Consider the following 19,137-nt stretch of genomic DNA (forward strand, 5'->3'; position numbering starts at 1 on the left):
CCAGAGCAGAGATACAGAGTTCAAGCAGGGCAAAAGAATTGTATGGTGTGGTATAACCAATCCCAAGCAGGGTGAGTGGAATGGAATTGTTACAGTTAATTATAATTGTCAAGTTAAGAAAACTTAAAAACACCTAGGAAACAAACCTCCAGGAACGCATGCACCGGCATATCCAGGAGGTTTGTCCGATGTGGCAGGACCCAGCCTGAGTGTGGGTTATCGGTGGTTCCATTCCGTGGTGCCCTGATACCCGCCCACAAACATACACTGATTGACAGGTGGACTCTCTCTGCTTCCTGACTGCAAATGCAGTGTGACTAGCTGCATCATATTCCTGCCTCAGTGATGTCTCCTCCACAAGGAAGCTCAAACTGTGAGGTGAAATAAATCTTCCTGCCTGAAGGTGCTTTTTTTTCTACAGTTTTATTACAACAGTAAGTATCTAGTGTGAGTATTAAATTGGAATTGGGTGTGTCTGTGCAATCTCAGATTTCAATGAATGCACTCTACACAGCAAACACAAAACACAGTGTGTGCATATGCATGCACTTGAGTCTATCCATTTAGACAACCTGGAAGCTGCCACAGCCTGAGCTCCTTAGCACCACTTTTCACCAAAACAAGCAAGGATCTCCAGGAAGCAAATGATTCTAGAGATGAGGCAGAGGAAATACAAATCTGGAATATGCTTTTCCGGAGAGCAGTTAGTGAGCAAGGTTGATTAAAAGGACACAGATCCCCATTGGAAAGAATTCCCACTGGGAAAATGTGGGAGAGCTGAGTGTTTCAGTAACAACAGCAGTAGGAACAAATAGGAACCCGAGTGTATAGTGACCACAGAGGGATAAATTAGAAGTCAGATTAGGAAAGGTATAGTTGCAGAGTACCTGTCCACAGAAAACATAATAATTTTTAAAAGAAAAAATGGAAATGGGTGGCTGATATCACTTTCAGCCAGTGATCAAAGAGCATATCATCAGTGGTAAACAGACTCAATTTATCTTCTACCAGCTAAGATTTATGTCTGAACCAATCAGTCAACTGTCACATTTCCAGGGAGAAGGGAAACCTTAGCTGATGGAGAGACAGCACATACACACCCCCTTCTAACAGTTCTGCCAACATTGTATAACCTCAGTCTAACCAGTACAAAACTTAAAAGGACCATATCCTGGGAAAGTATGCAAAAGCACTGCTTATAATATTCAAATGTATGCTGTGAATATGTGTTGCTCTGATTGGTTGATAAATAAAGCTGCATTGGCCTATGGCAAGGCACCTTAGAGGCAGGTGGGAAATCCAAGCAGATATGCAGAGGGAGGAAAGGAGAGGAGGGAGAGATGCCAGCCACCACTGAAGAAGAAGCAAGATGCCAACAGACAAGTAACGCCATGGTATGTTTGCCATGTGGTAAAGCATAGATAAATAAAAATGGGTTAATTTAAGATGAAAGAGCTAGCTAGCAAGAAGCCTGCCATAGGCCATACAGTTTGTAAATAATATTAAGCCTCTGAGTGATTATTTTATAACTGACTACAGGACTGTGGGTGGGTGAGACTGTGGGGCCAGGCAGGACCAGAGAAACTTTCCAGCTACAGACCATATAATAAATAAAGGCAGAGAAGCCATCCCAGGCTGCAGACATGACTTGAGACATGACACTCAAACACAAAGTAATTCTGAGTTGGATTCTTATCCTATAAAGGAAGCTGGGGAACAACTGGTAAAGAACTGAGAGGTTGTTTATAAAGATTAAATGGTAGTAAAACAAAAATGCTTATTTGCTGTTTGGGGCCATTATTTCGTGGTTATATGAGAGACAAGGGACATGTGGCAGCTGCTTGTTCAGAAATACTACAGAGGAGAGGGTCTGTGCTGTCCTGGCAACTTCTCTGAGATTGTTTTCCTTCTAAATTCTTTTAGTACATTAATTAAATAATTCTGATGGGACACACGTACCACAGTATGCTTATAAATGTCACAGGACAGTTTGTGGGAGCAATTCTTTCTTTCCACCTTGTGGGTTCTACAGATCAAACTCAGGCCCTCATACTTGGCAACAAGTGGTTTTACCTGCTGAACCATTTTTCTGGCCCATGAGACTCCTTTCTACCAAAGTAAATATTTGATGTATAACACTTACAAATTCAAAACATTACTTCCTTATATTTTAAGCACAGCATATAAATTTATTCTAATTTATTTTGTTTATAGATTTGGCTAATTTCTATGAAATGTTCTATACAAATATTTACATTTCATTCCTAAAATTTCATGATATTTGACTTTCTATGAATTTCAGATCTTTAACAAATGAGTCTTCCCATGCAACTAAACAAATATTGCAAATCTCAAAAATCAAACACACATAATAGCTCTCATGCTTTCTCAAATGTTCCAATTTATTCTGCCATGTCTATCCTGGTGCCAGGACAGACCTGACTGTGGCCAGAAGAAAATTAAGAAAAGCCATGCACCCAGGCATACTCACAGGAAACCTGGGTTCAGGTATGTAAACTGAACATCTGCTCTGGGGTCTCTGGTGGAGAAACCACAGCACTCCTGGAAGCTCATCTTGTTTATCAAATAGAGTTGAACAGAAAGGCAGAATTATTACATATAGGTGAACAAGGAGTGGGGGTTCTCAGATAGAGATAAACAAGGAGGTAGGATTTGTATTATATAGCTGGAACAAGGATACAGGCTCAGTTAATCTCAGTGGAAGCAGTCTCTGTAAGGGAACATCTTCAGGCTCTAAACATCCGGGGGGGAGAAAATCATGGTATGTGTATTCTACACACACTGTCAGCACTCACACTAGGTTCCCCAAGGAAGTTTTACCATGCCTCTGAACCTCACCCCAGGAGGAAGGCTTCCACAATACCTTATAAAACTACAAGCTTCCAATTTAAAATCATGTGTGCATTCATTATCCAAACATCACATTTTAAACAGAAATAGCAAATGTTTATTGTTGAAATACTTATCCTCTAATATTAAAGTTTCTTGTAGCTAAAACTACTTCAATTTTTAATGCTATTATTTGAAGACTGTTCCTATATTTAATTCCAATGTTTAAGACACTAGAAAAGCAACTCTATCATCACCAGTAATTTTCCCATTAATTTCTGAGCTGATCTTACTAAGAATAAATATTCTCCAGAGGTCTGAGTTGGATTAAGGGTTGCCATAACAAAGTACTATATTGGGTGACTGAGACAATAGTTATTTCTTTTCTCACCATTATGGAAGCCAGAGCGCTATCAAGGTGTCAGCTGTCTGCTTGTTTGCTTCTCCTGAGGCTTCCCTCTCTGCCTTGCGGTCACCACCCTGTGCCCCCAAGGCTTCCTCTGTGTGTGCACACATCTGTTACATCTGGGTGTCCCAGCTGTCTTGTCTATGAGGGCACTGGTCTGGTGGAATGAGAGCCCACCATAATAGAGCAACATTAATTTTCTCTTTTAGAACTTCTATCATCAACAACATGAACTTAAGGCTTTCTGTATTCAAACATCAGTAGATATAGTTCATTCCATAACACAGAATGTGGACAGCAGGCTTCCAAGACATTACCTTGAGATTTTTAGGTTCTCATGCAATGCTAAACCAAGTCTTGATCTCTGACAACATCAATATAATGCTTTTCAAATAAGAATTGTCATGGTCCAAGGGCCCTACATTCAAGTCTCATATTATTTAATTTCCTTGTTACTGCAGGATGACTGATGTTCAGTGAATACATGTATGACCTCATTCTATTTCTTAGGTGATTTCCTATTCTCTCTATTTGTAGGTCCATGCTCATAAATATTTAATTGGCACCTGAGTTTTTCACAATTCTAAGGTCACACTATTGGAATGATTGGGACTTAGCTGCTACATGAAAGCTTGTTAAGATGACTACCACCAAATAAATAGCAGGGGAAGCTGCTAGGCTTTAGCCCAGCACAAACTAGAAGGTTGGTTTGACTGAAGTAGTGGTTGGTGTAGGAAACGAGATATGTGACATGTACAAGAAGATCAGGATACAGGCTAGCAGGCCAACGACACTGAACCAAAACTGAGCTGGCCAACTGAGGGGAAATTAAACAAGAAACTGGGCAGTGCAATAAAGAATAAAGAGCATTAGAAACCAGACTGTTTGGCAAGCTGAAGTTGGTAAATGGCCAAATCACTTTATCTCTCCAGACTTTGGCTCTTGAAGGTGCCTTCAAAATCCAAAACATCCATGGTTTCTCCCGGCTGTTTCTCTATTCTATTTATAGACTGAGCTGAAGGGAAGAGTAATACAAGTTCAGTGTAATTTTCTCCACGAAATGGTTTAGATGTAATTATTGTGTACTCTGGATGGATGTGACATATATCTAAGTTGAATTTAATGATAAAAATATAATCACTAAGAACTAAACTAAAATAAAATTGCATCTGAATCCAAGAACAATAACAATCAAACATGAACATCAGAAACATCAAACACTCCACTTCTAACTCAGTACTGTGGCTTTGTGTGTTCTTGTCAACAGAACAACCCCTGTGTTCCTCCACACCTTCTGCCATGAGAGGAAATGTGCTTTCCATGGCCCTAGAGTCACATGTTCTCAGTCTGGGGTGGGGGGGTCTGTCTTCCTCCCTCCTTCCTCTTTTTCTCTCTTCCTCTCTCCCATTTCTTTTCTCAGAAACCCAGAGAACTGACATTTCATTTCACTACAGTCAGGTGTAGAGCCCCCAGCAAAATTTAAAACCTAAAAAATTCACACTATATGCAATTCTCATTTCTGTAATTATAGAAACTCTGCTAATATGAGAATCTTCAGAACAGTGAGGAATTCTGGGAGAAAAGAATATATGTATTTCAACAGAGTAGATGGTGGTCCAGATGGTAACAGTGAAATTGCACAGTGAGGAGATTCTGGGGCCCCACAGGAGCAATGCCTCTGCTCACTCCATGAGGCACACCACTGAGGGACTGGTTCCCTAATATAACTGATGAAGACAAGCAAATGTGTAGTGAAAACCTCACCCAACAAATGACTGGCTCTTTTATGTTAGTGTGTCTTCCAGAATAGTATGAATTGAAGCAGTATATAATGACTACTGATCTCTTCATTCTCAAGGAAAGTACAAGAGGGTATCTACCCCTTCCCTTGTAAAGTGTGAGGTCAGATACAGTTCTCAGATACAAGAAGGGAGAGTGTTCCTCTCGATAAATTCACCAGCTTGGAATAAAATGGAATCTAAGGAATCTTGTTTTTATTGTTCTTGGCAATTTCTGCCGCTGTTGTGAGTGGATTTTATCTCTCATCTCGTGTTACATTTGCCCAATGAGTATAGAGAAAGCAGGAATACAGTGCAGTTTGAATACTCATATTGCATCTGTGCTCATTATGGAAACTTCAATATGAAGACTTTCAGTTGACGTCCTGGTTTTACAAGTATACAGTGCATACAATGACAATTTTGGTTCTCCCTTTCCTCTGGTGCAACCATTTCTATGTGGTTATGTTAGTCAAGACTCTTTTAGACCCACATGAATCATGGTGATGATGATGGTATACTGATAATACCTCAGGGAAGTATTCTCTCAAGGGTCGTTTGTAGAGTGCTAGTCTTTTTTTTTTCCTAAATTTCTGGAATTAAAAAAAAAACTCTGTCATAAAAAAGATATACAATCAGATGTTGCAGCTTTATCTGTGAAACTCTCATGGTAACACATTGCTCATCCTGGGAGGTTTCGAGCAGGATGCTGTAGACCCATGCCATTTTAGTTCCCAAGTTGTCTTCTAGTTAACAACCCATACCCCCTGTTTTCACCCTGAGACACATGAGTGTCTACATCTCTTCAGATTTTTAGTTTCTTTAAAAGTCATATAAAACCTCAAATGTTATATAATTAGTCAGAAAAAGGAATGTACACAAAGCCAAACAGCTCAAAACCAACACACTTGGGAAGGAAAAAATGCAGAGGATTTTATAGTTGGAAGTGAAGTAATCCCCACCCCAAAAGGCTCATGTATTGAAGGCATGGCTCAAAAGTGGCATTTTGGGGAAGTGATTGCATCATGAGGGCTCTAACCTAATCAACGGGTTAACTGACTGGTGCATTCATAATTTGATTGTATTATTAATAGGAGTTTCTCACTGGGGTATGAACTGGTCCCTTCCTTCCTAGTCTTTCTTTGCTTCCTGGCTTCCATGAGGTAAGCAGCCTCCTGTCATACATTCCTGCCACCATGATGCTGTTGTAAACCATGTGTCTTTAGCTACAGAACCAGCCAGCATGGATCTGAAACACACCTTCCTCATTAGCTTGTTTAAGACATGGTGATGGGAAGTTGGTTGGAACATAGGAATGATGGAGGCTTCTCTGTCAGGCACTGCTGCAGGAAAGCTAAGCTCCACCCCCGCCCCCTTGCAGCACCTGTCAATTACATATTTTAAATTCTGGAAGATTAATCTGATTGCCCACCCTAGGTTCGGGTATGCATTCTTTGTCAGTCCACAATGGTTAGGGTCAGAGGGCAGACACATTTCCTGTGGCTCATCCCTGTTCCTCTGTTTCTACAGGCATCTTCAAGTGATGCTTCTGACTTAGAGAGATACTGCAAAGATATCAACTATAAAATATCTTTCAATCAGTACACATTTTACTAAAGTTTAAGTATGACCTTGTCCCTCAATTTAATGTTAATATTTTAATTTTATTGGGAAAGACACTATTCTATTCTTTTACACTTCAGTGAGATTGGCTATCAGTGTCTTCTTTCAAAATTAGTTCATCCAAAGAACTGAAATTATTATAAAAATAATTAAGTTCTGTAATACACTGTGTGTCTGAGGGCTGAGAATCATTCCAGGTAAACGAGCGTTTAAAATTAAAATGATTTGTTTGATCTTAGAATGTTTGAGATTTTTTTCAATTTTATGTATGAAAACACTTTGTATACACAAAGCATTTTTCCTCTTTGCCAATAAAACTTTACTTATGAGCCCTACATATTGTGCTTGAGATCTTTTTCAGTTAATAGATTAATTTTCAACTAATATTAAAAATAAATAAGTTTTACTTAAATTTTAGAGCTATATTAGATTTGCACAAAGCAAAGGCACCATCCAAGCACCTCTTACTCACTCTGCAAGAGGATTCCTCTGTTGGTAACATCTGACATTAATCGGGCCTATTATTTAAAACTGATGAACCAATATTGAGACATTATTAACTGAGTTCATAGTTGATATTTGAGACCACTCTGTGTTCTTCATTTCTGTGTGTTTAAGTTAATTCACAACTTGTACAAATGGTAGTCCATTTCTTTTCAATTACTAAGTAATATTTTCTTGAAGGATATCTTGGTTGTTTCCAAGCCTGACAGTTGTGAAGAAAACTGCTCTAAATATTTGTGTGCAGTGAATTGTATGGACAGAAGTTTTCAGCGTGTCTGGGTACTACCAGGAGTCATGACTGCTGGATTATATCTGGTACACTTATGTTTAGGTTTGTACAAAAATTGAGAAAGTAAGCCATTTTCCAGTTCCCACCAATACCAACAAGAGATCCAGGTGCTCTTCAGCCTGAACAGCACTTGATGTTGTCTGTACTTGGAAATTCAGCACGTCTGCTAACTGTGTAGTGAAATCCCCCTTTTCGTTCCATTTTAATTCTTATGCTAGCAAGCCTCTCCTTCTTTTTCAGTTTATTTCTGATTTTCATGTGTTATTTATTTCTGGGTCAACACCAAGTATTTTCACTTTTTTTTTCCTTACCACAAATTTTAATTTTCTGGGACGAAATCATCTTCATTGCAATTTTTTTTATAGTTCACACAATGATTTTATAATACTTTAATATCGCTTCTTAAGCTGTGGAATAATATATGAGGATTAAATAAGAACTAAGAATAATACCTACCTTGTAATAGTATTTGATAAATGTCTGTTTCTTATATAAATCAAATCTCAAATGAAGTAAAGTATCAACATCGTGTGTGCTACTGGAGAACTGACATGCTTTCTCTTCTCCTCTCTTTCATCACCTGTACTTGCTTGAATTCTCCACTCAGATCTGGTTCTCGCCTACTGAAAACCGTGTAAGTCTCTTCGGGAATCAAAAGCACAGCTCCCTCTACTGAAGAGGACTTATTCCTCTGAACATGATGACTAACACTAAGGAATATCTTGAAAATAGTGTTACACCGTGCTTTTATCAATGTTCCTCCTGCCTCTAGCTCAGCATTTTGCCCACAGTATACATAAAACTATAAGAACCTCTCTTTTTATACAGTTATTATTCTAGAGGGATGGTGGGAAAGCTTATCTGTTAGAGAGCAGTGCTTTTTAAATATATGTTACTAATTATGTGAGAATTTCATACAGTTGTCAGTAGCTTCTTAGATAGGGACAAGAGCTGGTGAGCCTTCCCATCATGCTAAAATGTTAAGTGTCCTGACCTTGTGGAGATCTTGTGCAGCAACCACAGCTTCCGTGAGCACATGAATGTCATGGTCCTGTCTTGTCCAGAAGACACGGTTTAGTACCTGTCCTCCCTAATTTCTATGATTACCATCTTTCTGCCTCTTCAGCAATGATGCCTGTGTCTTGAAGAGAGAAGGGTTGACAAAGAAGTCCCATTTGTGGCTAAGCACACCACTGGCATTCATTCTCTGCTCTTTGTCCAGTAGTAAGTTTTTATGTTCACCATTGTCCAGAGAAGAGTGCTTTGTAAAATTGCTTCTTTGAACCCTAGTTATGTCTAGCAATCTGAAGTTCTACCTCAAAGGGCAATGCCAAGCAGGGCCACAGAAGCTCTCACAGTCCACAGCAGGTCTCCTCTATGTTTCACTTGGATGATTTATGACATTATTTTTTTTTTAATTAAAGGCTGAGCAGTGAAAACAAGACAAAAGAGAGACTCCTATCTAGCTCTCCAGTTAGCACAGACTGGGGTTTATCAACAGAAGGAGTGATGATATTGGGGGCTGGATAACATTTTTGTTAGAGGAGAAATCTGCACTTTACAGACCCTATCCCCTGTCTCCAAAGAATCCCAGCTGCTCCCAGCTGATGACATTGTCACCAGTGGAGAGGCCCTACTATAGATTGGGTTTCCATACCGAGGGACTATAATAGCAGATCCATTGGTCATCTCTATTTCTTTTCTTTTTTTAGTTGGCAAGTTTGCTTTTGATTAAAAAAAAAAAATGTGTCTCGTTAAGCTTTTCCAGGCTTGGGGAATTTCTGAAGACTTGTGTTTGGTGTTTTCATGTTTAAAGAGGTGAGAGGAGCTTTGTTGAATCTTCTAACATGATCACATTTGAAGACTTTGGAGTATAAGGTAAGGGAATATGAAAGATTTCAGTTATTAGTTCAGGATGTCCAACAAATGAACTTAAAAACAAGCAACATCTCATTGGTGTGTTTGATCTGTAACAGACCTAACGTAAGAAGTCACTGATAACTGACATTAGCAACCTTTGCACACTTTTACTTAGCTCCACTTGGTCAACCTGGACCCATAGTTTTGACAGTATTTCATTTTCTTCCAGTTTTACATTTGGAAAATGGATCTGTGAATAACACCAGCTTCAGATTTCCCTTTGCCTCTCCCCACTGATGAGTCTTGTTTTAATAGAATCTAATTTTAGAGATAAAAACTGTTAATTTCAAAGGAACACTAGTGTTTAGTTTAAAATGGCTCATAATCATAAAAGACAAATATTAGAAAACCTTCCTACTAAGAAATTGACAAAATAAAATTGTCAATATGTGGTTTTGACTTCTCTCAGGAAGTTAAGTAAATATTTGTTAAGCTGATTAAGCAATAGATAATAATTAAAATTAAAAATGAATACTGATTTTTTTCTTTTCCATTTATTTATTCCATTGCTGGCATCAAATCATGCAAAAGCCATGCATTTATTGTGTTATTTATAATCACTTGTCAGCAATGAAAGATGAGTGAGCTTGTAAACCTAATTTTTAGTTTACAATACACCAATTGTTTTGGGAAATAGCATCTATTTCTACTTGTCCTTTTAAGACGGATTTTTTTTTAATTTGTGGAGTTTCATAAATGAGTGCTGTACTTACATCATCTCTACCTTCTCACTCTCCTCCACCCACTCCTCCCATGCTCCCACACTCCCTCTTAAACTCATGTACTCTTCTTTAATTACTATTGATACGTGGAAAAAGAACTTATATAAATGCTGACAAGAAGCTTCTAAAGCAGTCTACATGATAAAACTAGCAATTTTGAATTCATACACCAATAGGTACATTTGCCAAATTCTTCTAGAACTCTTATTGCTCACTCTGACCCTCGAGATAATGCAGAGGATTGCACAAGGTAGGACATCAAAGCACACTAGGACTTAATTTTCCCCATCACAGTGACCAACACATCTCAGAGCCCTCCACCAACCTTAGATCTGAGCTGACAACATGACTGGAGGAAGAATAATTAAATTATCTTAACTAAGTGAGGTAAGTGTTACGGCAGAGCTGTGACCTTATTTGAGCCACATAGGTAGGTCATGTGTACAATAATCATTTGTATTATGAGGGACTTAGCTCTTCCCTCTTTGGTAAAGTAGTAATCCATTGATGTAATGATGTTATAGGTTGAAGTGTAGCATGTAGACATTTGATGGCCATATTCTAAATAAGTTGCTTTTCTAGTCTCTGTGTCAAGGATAACCTTACATAGAGTTTTAAAAATCTTATTTGATTATTTCATATATGGTTTTCTGAGCCATGTATGATGCTTTTGGCAATAGAAAACAGAAAAGGCATTTAGCTGAATTTGCCAGTCGATTTATCCAAACACTTCCACTGGGTCAATCAAATTTTCTTTGATGGAAACAATACATAATAAATTAATTCCAGGAGACTGAAGGCTGAGTTCAGCTTTCTTATAATGCAATTAAGAATGTGAACACATTCAAATAATGTCAGTACCAGCAGGGACTGTGAGTCTCATTATTTCTGAATCATCCATATCTGATGAACACATTCAAAATTGGATGAAACTTCTGGATGTACGTTTCACTGGTCTCTAAATTTGGTTAACTGTGTAATATTAATAACACAGTTGTGTTTATGGAAGCATAGTGTGAAAAGAGGAATTTGGGAGAGAAGAAGGAAGAACAGATTTAGCTGGCTAAACTTTAATGCAAGGACAGAAATGGAAGATAGTATGTTGAAGAGGGAGAAAGGTATCATAACTCTACACGTGAAAAACACTAATACTTCCTATATCCCCAAAGAATAAGTATGCAGTTATACTCATTGGCTCATCTCATTAGGTATTTTTCTTTCTTTTATTTTTCTTTTTTCTCCTTTTTTTTCCTGCTTTGCTTTGAGATGTTTAAGGATACAACTTAGACCCAGAATTTGTACAACTGTCTGAAGATAATTCAACCAGTCCCTCAGAGGTTAATATGGGCTAAACTCCAGGAAACATTTCTCACTTCCTCAGGTTTTTGGAAATATACTTTTACAAGATATACGGTTAATCAATGATAAAGAATAAATCGCTAAATCATTGAAATCATCCACATGGCACAAAATGCAAATCTTGGGCGTTTCCCAGGGTAATGACACAAAAGGTCAATAAGGAAAAGTAAAAGGAATTAAATATAACCCAAAAAAGCTAAGAGAAGTTCATTTCTTGGGACAGTTAAGTACACAGAGGTGTGCTCAAGCCAGAAGGAACTTATCCCATCCAATTTATAGAACAAGTGATGTTTTTAAATGCACTAGAAAAAATATACTCTAAAACAATGCCATCAGGCAAATTCGTTGCTCGTGAGAAAAGTATATAATATGTGTACTCTTCTTGTGCCATCATTTGCCTTACCATGTGATTGCTAAGTTCGACTGAGATCACTGGAATCTAGTTAAGATGATGAAATCCTAGGTCAAGATTGTTTTCAAACTAAAAAGAAAACTTCAGAAAGCAAATGCGTTTTACAGGTTGTCAATCCTTTGCACCATTACAGTGGTAACATTGAGGACAGTTACATTATCTATAACTGATTGTCAGTTTCTGAGTAAGCTGTCATTGTAACCATGATGCTAGATAAAACAAAATATATGAAGCAATACTGTTTGAGCAATAAGAGAGCTACCTCATCACTATGCATGCTGCTATTTGAAGTTTTGCTATACATACTCTGTAGTGGTTTGAATGAGAATGCCCCCCCATAGGCTTCTATATTTGGATACTTGGTCACATGGCATGGAACTGTTTGGGTGAGACTAGGAGGTGTGGCTTTGTTGGAGAAGGTGGGGCTTTATTGAAGTAAGTGTGGCCTTGTTAGAGAAGATATGTCACTGGGAGTAGGCTGTGAGATTTCAAAAGCCCACAGCAGGCTCTGTCTTTCTCCTTACCTGCTTCCTGCAGATCAGGATGTAAAGCTCTCAGCAACTTCCCAGCACCATGCTGGCCTGTCCACCATGATAATAATAGACTAACCTTTGGAAACTGTAAGCCAGCCCCTAATCAAATGCTTTCTTTTATAAGAGTTACACCTTAGTCATGGTGTCTCTTCATAGCAACAAAGCAGTAATTAAGACAGTTACCAAGGAGCTTGCATAGTATATTAGATTATTATTACTAAGAGACAATAATAAGGAGATAGGCAGATGGCTACAGGGTGATGTTCACAGAATTCACTACCTAAATGTCCAATATTTTACAAACTTTTGGTGTAATAGTAGTATAATTTGGAACTTTTAAAAATTCATATTCCCTATTAATGGTCTTAATTCCTTCATCAAAAGACACAGAGTATCAGAGTAGATGAAAAGCCAGGCCCCAGCTATTCCTTATCTCCAAGAAATGTGCTTCATCACAGAAGACAGGTGTTCTCTCTGGGTAAAAAGTAGGAAAAGGTATTCTAAGCCAAAGGAAGTAAGCAGGAGTCACTCTTTTATTGTCTGATGAAATCAGATTTAAAGTACAGCCAGTGGGAAGAGATAAAAGTCACTTCACATTTATTAAGGGAACAATCCACCCAGAGGATATTAGAATCCTAAACATCTATTCACCAAGTACAGATGTATTCAATTTTGTACAACAAAAGCTGCCAGATGTAGAGTTCACTGTCCCACTATCACCAACTGACACATCAGCCCAGCAAAAAGAGAACAGAAATAAACTGAATTAAAGGATACCTTAGAGCAAATATACTTAACAGATATCTATAGAACATTCATTCAAATGCTGCGGATTGTAGTCTTCTCAGTAGTGTATGGAATTTTCTCTAGAGTCAATGATATATAGTAACACAAACTAATTCCCAACAAATAAGGAAAGTTGAAACAATCCTTCATATTATATATGATCACAGTGAAATAAAACTATAAAACTGCAAGAACTACAAAACATTCCCAAGTTTATGGATATTAAAGAACAGACCAGTGATGAATGAATCATTGAAGCAATCAAGAAGGAAGTTTAAAAATTCCTAGAATTGAACAAAAGTAAAATCTTAACATACCAAAACCTGTAGAATACAATGAAATAAGTCCTAAGAGGGGGTTTTATAGCTCTAAGTTCTTGTGTTAAGAAATCAGAGAGATCTCAAATAAATAAGTCAGTAATCTGTCTTAGAGCCTGAGGAAAGCCAGGGCAGGAACTCGAAGCAGGAACTGAAGTAGAAACCATGGAGAAACACTACTTACTGGCTTGCTCAGCCTGCTTTCCTATACAATCCAAGACCACCCTCTTAGGGGTGGTACCACTGACAGTGAGCTGGGCCCTCCCATATTAATCAAGGTAATACTCCACAGACTTGCCTAAAGGCCAATCTTATGTAGGCATTGTCTCAATTAAAATTCCCTCTTTACATATATACCTGTTTGTGTCAAGCTGACAAAAGCCAACCAGTACAATTGACCCCTTGTCAGTCTGACACACAAACACATCACTTGATAATCTATAACTTTTTTATTGTTCATTCCCAAGTCAATATCACAATATAAAACATTCCAACTTCTAAAAGTCCCAAATCTGAAAAATTTTTGAATCTTGAAATTGTAAAAGAAATAGGTGAATTTCTAAATGCAGACAATTTACCAAACTTCAATCAAGACAAGACAAATAATCATAATAGCATCCACACTCTCTTTGAAAGTTCAAAGTCCCTCCAAAATATCCAAATCCTCTCTAGGATGCTAAACTCTTTCTAAAACTCCAAAGATTAAAACTCCCAAGTCTTTAAGAAAGTGTGTGTTCTCCTTAAAAGTTCAAGTCTTTCAACTGTGGGATCCTGTAAAAATCAAAATAACAAATTAAATAGTTTCTTTTTCAAAGAAGGAAGAATCAGGACATAATCACAATCAAGCAAACCAAAATCTAAACCCAACAGTGCAAAAAGTTCAGTGCTTGATGTCTGGACCCAGTTACAACCCTCTTGACTCAAAAGGACCTTGGGATAAAAGAATAAATGAGAGAAAGAATGGAATCTTTGAAAAAAATTGGTAAGCCTGACAAACCAGTAGTCAAATCAGCCAAAAGAGAGAGAAGATCCAAGTCATTAAAATTATGAATAAAAGCAACATTATAACAAAGAAGAATAAAATTTATAAAAATCATTATGGTGTGCCTTAAAAAATGTATATTCCATTAAAGTCGAAATTTTAAAAGAAATGGATGCATTCCTAAATGCAGATGACCTACCAAACAATCAAGACAAATAATTTAAACATATCTACAGATGTGGTAACATTGAAACAGCAATAAATGCATAATTCTAGACACTGGAGACCCTAGACTATCCACTAGAAAACTCTTAGAACTTACAGATACTTTTAGCAGAGTGGCAGTACACAAAACCAACACACAAAACTTTCTAGCCATCTTATATACCAATAATGAACATGGAAACCAGGGAAACAATTTCATTCAAAATAGCCTCAAAAACTAAAATAAAATACCCCAGAATAAACCTAATCAAAGAAATGGACACCAACACTGAAAATTTAGAAAGCACTAAAAGGACAGCTGAAGATTTCAGAGATAGAAAGTTCATAGTATACAAGAACTAATACCATAATTAATACCATAAAAACTATTACCTTACCAAAAGTTATTTACAGATTCAATGCCATGCCAAGAAAAATCCAATTCTATTCTGAGGAAGCAATCATAAAATTAATTTGGGAGCACAAAAGATCAGTAATAGCTAAAGCAACCATGTGTAGCTAGAGTTTTCCTGCCTTGCCCACAGTTAGGACAAATCTCTGTCACCTGCCAGTCCCACAGCTGCTCAGACACAACCAAGTAAACACAGAGACTTATATTGCTTACAAACTGTATGGATGTGGCAGGCTTCTTGCTAACTGTTCTTATATCTTAAATTAATCCATTTCCATAAATCGATACCTTGCCATGTGGCTCCTGGCTTACCAGCATCTTTACATGCTGCTTGTCATGGTGGAGGCTGGCAGTGACTCCTTCCGCCTTCCTGTTCTTTCTTTTCTCCTCTCTGTTAGTCCCGCCTATACTTCCTGCCTAGCCACGGGCCAGTCAGTGTTTCCAATCAGTGTTTTATTTATTGACCCATCAGAGCAATTTGACATACAGACCATCCCACAGCAACCCTGAGCAAACACATAAGGCTGGTGGTATCACACACTTGATTTCAAGTTATACTACAGAGTGATCATAGCAAAGCAGCCTGGGACTGGTCCTACAGCAGGTAGACAGACCAATGGACTAGAATAGCAGATCCCTGCTGCTAATGCCACCACCCATATATAAACCCATGCTATGGTAGCCATCTTAATTTAAATGAAATTTTTATTCTTTGATAATTTTGAACAGTAGTATTTTTATCATATTCACCTCTAATTCCTCCCATATCACCCCTCTCCATCTTTACCTCATCACCTACCCAACTTTTGAATTTTTTTCTTCCGCCATCCATCATTGCTGTGGATGATTTATTGATAAATAAAACACTGATTGGCCAGTAGCCAGGCAGGAAGTATAGGCGGGACTAGCAGAGAGGAGAATTGAAAGAACAGGTGTGGTGGCATTGTGTTCCCCAAAATATTGTGTACCCTAATAAACTTATCTGGGGTCAGAGAACAGAAAAGCCACAAGATACTTAGGATAGGCAGTGGTATCACACACCTTTAATCCTAGCATTCCAGAGGCAGAAATCCATCTGTTCAAGGATACAGTCAAGCATGGTGACTCATGCCTTTAATCCCAGAAAGTGAGCCTTTAATCCCAGAGAGTGGTGGTAGAAAGCAGAAAGGTATATAAGGTGTGAGGACCAGAAACTAGAAGCATTTGGCTGGTTAAGCATTTGCCTGGTTAAAATTTTAGGTTTTGAGTAGCACTGTTCAGTTGAGAGCCATTCGGATATGAGGACACAGAGGCTTTCAGTCTGAGGAAACAAGATCAGCTGAGAAGTTGGCCAGGTGAAGTTAGCTGTGGCTCGTTCTGTCTCTCTGATCTTCCAGTGTTCAGCCCAATACTTGGCCTCAAGTTTGATTTTACTAATAAGACTCTCTACGATTCCTGCTACAAACAGGAAGGCGGAGAGGAGGAGACACCAGCCTGCCATCCAGGGCGCATCATGCAAAGGCAGCAGGTAAAGCCATGGAACACGTGGTGACATATAGATTAACAGAAATGGGCTGAGTACAAGAGTAAGAGCTAGACAATGGTAGGCCTGAGCTAATGGCCGTGCAGTTTAAATAATGTAAGCGTCTGTGTGTTTATTTTATAAGTGGGCTACAGGACTGCCAGGGCTTGGCAGGACCTGGAGAGAAAAACTCAAACTACACACCATGGTATCCAGTTTGTGTTACTCAACTGCTCTTGTAAGTGGGAACACCTCTGATGAATCATGTCATTAAAGAAATCCCACTGGAGAAAAGATAGTCTCTTTAACCGTGGTGCTGAAGCAACAGTTAGCTGTGTGTAGGAGAGTGAAACAAAGTACTAATCCTCACCTTACACAAACATCAACTCCAGATGGGTCAAACACGAGACCTGAAATTCTGAAAGTGCTAAAGGAAAAATAAAACACTTCAGGATAGAGGGATGAGTGAAGGATTTCAGATTAGGACTCCAGTTGCTCCAGAAATGAGGCCAACATTCAACAGATGGGAACTTGTGAAGTTTTTTTTTATATAAAAAAAAAAAAACTCTTCACAGCAAATAGTTAACAGAGTGAAGAGACAGAGTACAGAGTGCAGAGGAATATTTGCACATTATACATCTAACAGAGGATTAATGTCTAGTGTATACAAAGAACTAAAAAATTGGACACGAAATTAAGCAACCCAATTAGTGAAATGAGCTAAGAAACCCTAAAGAGTGAGTTCTCGAAAGAAGAAATACAAGTAACATAATATTTTTAAAGCATTTAAAGCTCTTGGCAATAAGGAAAATGAAAATTAAGACTACTTGAGATTCCATCTCACTCTGATCAGAATGGCTATTATTAAGAGAGCAATTGAAAAGAAATGCTAGAAGGGATAAGGAGGAAGGGGAACCATTACTCTCTGTTGGTGGTAGTGAACCCTTGTCTACAGCCACCACAGAAAGGAATATGTAGACTTCCCAAGGAACTAGAAATAAAATTACCATGTGACTAAAGTGTTATCACTCCTGGGCTCTCTATATTATACCACATAGACATTGATGCATCCATATTTGTTGCTGTACTTTTCATAACACCAAGGGAAAGAAATCAGTCTAGAGACCCATCAACTGAAGAATGGATAATGAAAATGTAAATTTTATTCATCTGTAAAGGAAAAAAATAACTCAAGAAAATTTAAGGAAACCAAATGGGTAGAACTGGAAAATACTTATTAAATGAGGTAACTCCAGCCCAGAAAGACAAAGACAACATTTTTCTCTCTCTTATGTAGATCCAAGCTTCTAACTCCTAGCCTATTTAAGGTGTATTTGTATTTAGGTGGGAGTAGGTATGTATAGAGGGCAGGAAACTTGAAAGGGACTGATAAGAAGAGAGAAATGAGACCTTAAGAGAGGGAGGTGGGCCGGGCGGTGGTGGCGCACACCTTTAATCCCAGCACTCAGGAGGCAGAGCCAGGCGGATCTCTGTGAGTTCGAGGCCAGCCTGGGCTACCAAGTGAGCTCCAGGAAAGGCGCAAAGCTACACAGAGAAACCCTGTCTCGAAAAACAAAACAAAACAAAACAAAAAGAGAGAGGGAGGTGGAAAGGATAATAGAACACATGTGATTTAAAAGCAGAAGTGGGCCCCGGTGTGGTAGCACATGCTTTTAATCCCAGCACTCAGGAGGCAGCAGATGGATCTGTGAGTTCAAGGCCAGCGTGGACTACAGAGTGAGTTCTAGGACATCCAAAAATACACAGAGAAACCCTTCCTTGAAAAACAAAAACAAAAAAACCAGAAGGGGAAATATTAGAGAGGAGGAATTTAAGCAAGGGTGGGGAGCAGAAGGAGAGTAGACAGGATGGATAGAGGGTCAGCCAAAACTAAGTATGTATGTAAATGTCCTAGAGGGGCTTCAGAGACGGCTCAGTGGTCAAGAGCAGGTACAGTTCTTGATTTCTGCACAGGTGTGGTGCAGATCACAACCCCTATAACTCCAGCTTCAGGACCAAGCACTATCTTCTGGTCTCCTTGGGCACCTGTACACATGCAAACACATCAATGTATACAATAATAATAAATAGAATTAGCAGGTTTATATATAAGCATATTGCATATGTATACATATAATATATACATGTATATACATGCGTGCTTATGTATAATATACACACACATGCACATGTAGCATGAGTTCTCATTGGTCTTAGTAATAAAAACTGGGAGCCGGATATTAGGGAGAGAAAGCTGAAGGATCAGAAAAGCAGAGCAGCCAGCCACTAGAGTTCTTACCTCTACGGAATCTTCCAACAAAAAGGGAACTGAGCTCCTGTCTCCTCCCGCCTTAATTACTGTCTCCACCTCCCTGGTGTAGAGTATTATTTTAAGGTGTGTTACCTTTGTTTATGTTTTATTTGTTTAACTCTGTGAAGCTGTGTTACTATGCCTGCCTAACACACCTGCTGGTCTAATAAAGAACTGACCAATAGCAAGGCAGGAGAAAAATTAAGTGGGGTTGACAGGCAGAGAGGA

This window comes from Peromyscus maniculatus, chromosome 10 (genome assembly GCF_049852395.1).
Source record: "Peromyscus maniculatus bairdii isolate BWxNUB_F1_BW_parent chromosome 10, HU_Pman_BW_mat_3.1, whole genome shotgun sequence".
Lineage (NCBI taxonomy): Eukaryota > Metazoa > Chordata > Mammalia > Rodentia > Cricetidae > Peromyscus > Peromyscus maniculatus.